The sequence below is a fragment of the Hipposideros armiger genome, unplaced genomic scaffold (assembly GCF_001890085.2).
Source record: "Hipposideros armiger isolate ML-2016 unplaced genomic scaffold, ASM189008v1 scaffold_361, whole genome shotgun sequence".
Taxonomy (NCBI): domain Eukaryota; kingdom Metazoa; phylum Chordata; class Mammalia; order Chiroptera; family Hipposideridae; genus Hipposideros; species Hipposideros armiger.
In genome coordinates, this window is record NW_017731711.1 from 75,643 (window position 1) to 81,118 (window position 5,476).

General features: G+C 41.9%; 1 pseudogene; it reads left to right on the forward strand.

Annotated features, from left to right (window-relative positions):
* Positions 1-1,737: 1,737 nt before the first annotated feature.
* LOC109392989 (CCR4-NOT transcription complex subunit 7-like) lies at positions 1,738-3,145 on the forward strand (annotated as a pseudogene).
* The last annotated feature ends 2,331 nt before the right edge of the window (positions 3,146-5,476 follow it).

A 5,476-nucleotide genomic window follows, 5' to 3' on the forward strand; every position in this document is an offset into this window, starting at 1 on the left:
GTGTGAAAATGAGCTTTCGAAGTGGGCTAAACCAAACTATTAATAGGTCTTAGAACTGGCTCTGCATCACTGAGCTCACTGTTAAAAATAAAATTTTCATCTAGCAATAGACATAAGCAATTAATCATGTATAGTATAGTGTAAATCTGCTTGCCAGCCCCAATCACAGCTTTCAAAACAACTTGTATAACCCCTTTGGAATTTCCCCTTTTTCTGTCTTCATTAACTCTGTCCCTTTCTTTCCCCCCTGGATTTCTACCCAAATCTCTGCTTCTTGGATTGCAATTCCTAAAATACAAAAATAAACAAACAAAACCAAGTAAAGCTTTTGTTTGCCTTGCAGTTCTTGATCAAAATTGATTGACACCACTCTACCAAGAATTTTGGAGTAAGGTGTTAAGCTAATAAACATTTTGTTTTACCTTTAAAAAATATATCATCCAGTAGCTCTAGCACCGCAAGGGAGAAGGAGGTTGTATTAAAAATAGTGAAAATTGTGATTTGTGCAGACACGCTTGCTTTGGTGACTCTGGAAAAATGTACTATGGGGGGCCAGAGGCATGCAGCTTAGATTGAACTACATATTTTGAGGGCTCTGAGTCTTTGGCGACGTTTCCAGCCAAGCAACAGCTTCACAGGCGATCAATTTTTTCTAGCCAGTGAAACACAGGTGGCCCCAATGGAAGAAGTAGTTGTCTAGGGAGAGCCTGCAAAGGTATCCTCAGGGACAGTGGTTTAGTTGTCTTTTGAACACTTTTTTAATGCAATCTTCTATGAGTTTAAATAATTTTTTAAAACTTATGTTCATGTTTTGCTAGAAGAACAAATCAACTGTTTTTCTAAACATGAGCCTATTACATAAGTAGCTCTTTATTGCTCTCAGTTTCAGTCTGAATTGTATTCTAGGAAATGCCATTTCAACTAGCCTTGAATTCACCTAAGAGGTTATTTTCCTTTGTATTAGGTCATTTACAACTAGTACATGGAAGTGCATGCAATTTGGAGGGACTAAGGACAGAGTTCCAGCACCTCCCTACTTGTTGCTGTTCTTCAAGAGGGAGACTAGAGCTTTCAAGTCCTTTAAACCTTTCCACAAACAGGCTGGTCAAAATAGGAAACTACAGGTGGGCCTGTCACCAGGGCTGATGTCATGATTTATAGTCGTTAATTTTGGTTGTCTCCAATTTATTCTCCATGCAATATGCAGTGATTTTTCAAAAACACAAATTGAATCCTATCATTTTTTTTCTGCCAATAAGTCTTAAAACCCTCCTATTGCAATTAGTGTCAAGTCCAATCGCCTCTATGGCCTGCAAGATACTACATACTCTGGTTCCTGCCTGCCCCTCTCTAAACCTAGGCTATCTCTGCTTCACTGCATGGACCTTCATTCAGGACCAAACACACCAAGCAGCTCCCCCATCAATAGTTTTGCTCAAACTGTCCTTCTGCCTGGAGCTCACGTCCCTCATTCTTCCCCAACTCAATTGCACTCATTAAAAATTCGTCTTGGCTGGGTGAGAGGTGTCTATGGGGCATCCACTGCCACTGCCCCCAGTGCTACCACCACCACCGTCACTGCCACCACCGCTGGGTGCTGTCTCTATGGCGAGGAGGAGGAGGAGCACGAGCTCAGTGACACAAGTCACAAATAAAGGATAAAGTATTTTATGAAACAAATCTTCAACCAAATATAATATTTTGATGCTTAGCAGCTAGGCGTCTTGTGACCTCACTATGCCAGCAGTAATTCTTGGTGTAGAATTAACCCCTGGTTGTTCGCAGAATGCAAAAGAATTTATGAGACTCTAAAAGAGTAAGACAATTTATTGAAAGTCAAAGAGAGAGAGAGAGAGAGAGAGAGAGAGAGAGAGAGTTCTGTTTGGAACTGACAGAAATTTTGCCAGGGTAGTTTGAGACGGAGAGCTGTGGAGACAGAGGAGCAAGAGAGGGATACTGGCGGAAGCTTGCCAGGGCAGAGTCCAATGGGGGACAGCTGCACTGATGAGAAGGAGCACTGGGGTTCTATATTTTTCCAAGCAGGATGTAGGGTGCTTGTCAGCTTGCAGGGGGGCTTACTGTTACTATAGTCTTCTCCTGGGAATTGTCCTATTCCCATCTATGATGGATGTCAGTTTGCAGGGGGTTGCTGCTGTGACTGGGAACCATTCTGCTCTCATCTATGATGGGTGTTTGTTAGTTTGTAGGGGATTGCCATTGCAATTGGGAACTATTTTGTTCCCACCTATGATGGATATAAGGTGCTTGTCAGCTGGCAGGTGTAGCGCTGGCCAAGGAAGTCAGAGCCAAGCGGTTAATGTTTAAGCTTTCTCCTACCAGCTTACAAGCTTGCTCTTGTTAACTCCTTGCCTGTCTCATCCTGCCAGCTCACAAGCCCACTCCTGTTAACTATTTATTTTTCTCATAAGTAACTGTAGATCATAGACAAGGAATTTGTGAAGTTTGGGCTTGCAACCCGGATGAAGAGATGAAGAAAACTCATCAAGTTATCTGAAAATATAATTATGTTGTTATGGGCACCGAGTTTCCTTGTGTGGTTGCACGACCTATTGGAGAATTCAGGAACAATGCTGACTATCAGTATCAACTACTGCGGTTTAAATTGTCAAAGATAATTCAGCTTGGACTCACATTTATGAATGAGCAAGGAGAATACCTCCCAGGAGCTTCAACTTGGCAATTTAATTTTAAATTTAATTTGATGGAGGACACATATGCCCAGGACTCTATAGAGATACTAACAACGTCTGGTATCCAGTTTTAAAAATGTGAGGAGGCAGGAATTTAGACCCAGTATTTTGTAGAACTTCTTATAACATCAGGAGCGGTCCTTTGTGAAGGAGTGAAATGGTTATCATTTCATAGTGGTTATGACTTTGGTTACTTAATCAAAATCCTGACCAATTCTAGTTTGCCTGAAGATCTTGATTTCTTTGAGAACCTTTGATTGTTTTTTCCCATCATTTATGAGGTGAAATACCTCATGAAGAGCTGCAAAAATCTCAAAGTTCATTCACAAGAAGTTGCTGAACAGTTAGAGCTGGAACGGATAGGACCACAACAGCAGGCAGAATCTGATTCATTTCTTACAGGAATGGCCTTTTTCAAAATGAGAGAAGTGTGAAGACATCCGTGCCTTTTTCTCAGTTCATTGTTAGGTTGAGAACATTAAATGTCTTATGGCAAAAGTTTTTGGGCAATAAGTAGTTATTAAGTGGAAATACACTTAAAGGTACCATATAAGTCATAACTACCACACTTGAATGAAAGTATTTGAAAATAAGTCTTCTTGAGATGTATTATAGTTCAGAAGGAAATGAAAAAAATAAGTTCTTTGTACACTAAAAAATTTAAAAACTACCTTAGAAATCATGTAGGTCCATCCATGTAATTTCTTTTTTTCTTTTTTTTTTTTAAAGATTTTTATTGGGGAATTGGGGGGATGGGAACAGTACTGGGGAATTGGGAGAAGGGGAACAGGCAAGTTGCTGTCGTTTAGTTCTTCAGTCTAGTTGTGGAGGACGTTGCTTCACTGGCCTAAGTTGGCACCATCATTGCGCTTTTCCCGGGCAAGACAGATCAGTCGCCGGCTTCTGGAAGGCCGCTCACTGCGGCTGCTGGCCGCTCATGCTGGCTGCTGGCTGCTCACGCTGGCTGCTGGCCACACACAGTAACCTATGGCACCCCATTGCAGCAGGGGCTGCAGCCTATGCTGTCACCGGCGACTCACGGCAACCCAGCTCCAGGTCGAGCTGTTGTTCAGCATCTTAGCTGTGGAGGGCAGCGTCACTGGCCCTCCTATGTGGGATCTGAACCGGGGCCCTCTGGCGTCCCAAGCCAGTTCTTAGCCTTTGCATCACTCGGCCGGCCCCATGTTATTTCTTAAGTGAGAAAACTGAGGCCAGAGGCTAGTGACTTTTATCCAAGGTCACATACATTATTAGTGGGAGAAAACAGAGTTCTTTCTATAGACCACAGCCGTGCCACTTCTGCCCAGTCAAGGAATCCATCCACATGTTAAGTTTCCCCTGGCATTGTCTTACCTTAGACATTAAGCTGCTAGTGAAAATATTATTTGTTCATGCCGTTCTTCACACTTTGAGAATTTATAGAGTAGGACTTCTGCTTTTTAGTAGATTGAGTCTTACCAAGAGGTTTTTAAATTCTAAAGGGGTTAAATAAGTCTGAAGTCGCTGCTGAATCAAAAAATCATACCGGGCAGGCCCTCCTTAAGTGGTAAAAGGCAGAAATAAATTCCTCAAACAAAAAGAAGTTAGGTAAGGAAGAACAAAATTCAATGAACACGAGTCTACTCTGAGGTTAAGTTACCTCAATGCAGGTAAATGCAAAGAACAAAAGTTGATTGTGCAAAAACAGAATGGACATTTTTGCTTACAAAAAAGTTTTTCTGTTAGCAAAATATTGACTGGAAAATTCTTTTGAATATAAGAAAGAATTGACTGAGGAAGAAAAAATTCATCTTAACTCTCATTTTCTCAGGGAGGCATTTTTGAGAGACTAATCTAGTTTGGGTCTCCCCTCTATACTTACTTATGTACCCTGGACTAGTCCTTCACAATGCTTATCAGAAATTGAAATTCTACACTTATTGGTAGGACAAATAGCCAATGTCCTACTTCTGAACTAAAAACATCCATGAGAGTGGGGACCATGGCTGTTTTGCTGATCACAGTATCCCTGTAGCCATCCCCAAGGCCTCCCAGTGTCCCACACGTATTTCTTGAATAGCAAAATGCAATCATGTTTAAAAGTGCAGGCTTTCTGTCAGCCCAGTCTACATTTGAGTTTGGCTCACAGAAGCTTGGGTGTTTGACCTGGTAAAACAAAATATGAAAAATCCATCCTTCAGTGCTCAGACACGACTTCATGAATGTGAGCTCCTGTTACTATTCTATTTGTTACTGTCATTGTCATCCTCATGATCATCTTATCCTTGGGAGAAATTCCTTTCCATCTGTGACCCTGGGAAATCAGACAAGTTACCTGCTTCTAACATACAATGATGGTATTGACATAGGAAAGACATTCTGAAAGTGTGAAATTGGAAGGAATAAGGGATTTTGGATCCCAAGCAAGTCAGAAACCTAGCACAGCAAATTCCGTTAGATTTTAAGGCTTGAGAATAATCTGCTTTGGCTCCACACTCTGTCCTTCTGGCCCAATTGGAGTGGTGGACCTGTCCTCCAGGGCCACTTGGGCACCAGGCCCATAGCCTCACTCTGGGTGGCAGCCCTGACTTCTGGAAATGAGGAAGAGATTACTCTAACGCATGGTCTGTGTCCTCTGGGATCATAGTGGCAGATGCAGCTTTACTGGCTTCTATATCTGTGGTTCTGTCCTCAAAGGCAGTCTCCCTTCATTTAGTCATATCTCTGTCTCTTTTTGTCCAGGCTGTCATTGTCTCTGCTAGTGTAAATTCTCAAAAAACTTGACC